Source organism: Cryptomeria japonica, unplaced genomic scaffold (assembly GCF_030272615.1).
Source record: "Cryptomeria japonica unplaced genomic scaffold, Sugi_1.0 HiC_scaffold_56, whole genome shotgun sequence".
Taxonomy (NCBI): domain Eukaryota; kingdom Viridiplantae; phylum Streptophyta; class Pinopsida; order Cupressales; family Cupressaceae; genus Cryptomeria; species Cryptomeria japonica.
This window is the reverse complement of record NW_026728878.1, coordinates 353,658-355,000: the sequence shown is the minus strand read 5'-3', so window position 1 is coordinate 355,000 and position 1,343 is coordinate 353,658.

Genomic DNA, 1,343 nt, shown 5'->3' with positions numbered 1-1,343 from the left:
AATGCACCGTGCACGCGACCGAGTAAGGCCACTCAGAGACATCCATTTCCCAGGTATATGCCCCCTACGCACTTTTGGTGGCGCAACTCGCACGAACAGTCCCACCTCGACCCCGTAAACAAGCTTTTTTGCCTCGAAGAGTTCGTCGGAGACGAAGAAGCAACCTTCAGTGCAAACGTAGCACTCTTTTGTGCAACCGCCCAAACAACGCCCCCTCTACCCTCTGTCGAAACACTCGGCATTGCTGCTCCCTAAGGTGAGCTTCTCCTCATAGGCAATTCCGCTCTTATCCGGTCACGTTTGTGTGCCCGAATTTCGCAAGGCAACCTCCATGGGACATGGAAAAGACTCGAGAAGAGAGCTCGCTCACGGGAGAGAGAAGCCAAGGAGACCACGAGAGTGCTGAGAGTGGGACAGCGCTGAATAGGCGGGAGAAGCCTGCGCGTATAAACGGAGATATATATCCAATTGCAACGAAGGAACGTGCCAAAGATCGAGAACAATGGCAGAAATGCTAGTAACGTGCACTTCGGGACCAACGCATCACCGGAAGACAACCGCCAAACATCGAAAGAGTCGCGATGCTCCGCAACCTACGTGCAAAGCGGTCGCACACCGGGTAAGGGAGTGAGAGCCCCAAACATAGCTGGGCGAGGCGCTCACTCCGCTCTTTAATATCTCGTTAATACCGCCAAGGAAATGGCACAAGCACACACACACAAGCATCCTCGGAAGAGGACAGTTCGAGTGACAGGTCAAATCCAAGAGTTCCGAAGACTACCTCCAGGAACAATCGGGAACAAGACCGATTACAAGTCGTCGAGTCTGTTACTGGGCGAACACGAGATGCGCACAGGAAATCGATCAGCCCTCACAATGGCCCAAGGCCAGAGATCGGACTGCTACGATTTACCCCAACAATCATCGTGCCACTCTTCGCAGAGAGGTGATAGACGCCAACGAGCCCGCGCATAGCAATCGAGGTGTAAAAAGGGCGTTGAAGGCAGGAAGCCTGGACGAAAGAGGCTACGAGGTCACCTCGAAGCGGTCTAAGAATCGGGCGCACTTGGGGCGACTACCAGTGCCAACCCCTTATCCCGCGGTGCGTCCGACACACAGAAATTTCCAAGGCGGCCAAGGAGCCTCCCCGCATAGCAATCGGGGTGTGAGGTTACGGATGCAGCATTGATAGCAATCGAGGTGTGAGGCGAAGGATGCAGAAGTGAGAGCCGAGGGATGTAGCAGAGATAGCAATCGGGGTGTGTGATGCAGAAGAGATAGCAATCGAGGTGTGCGGTGGGAAGGGCCCAGCAGCCAGAATGCATGAAGCGACGGATGAAGCA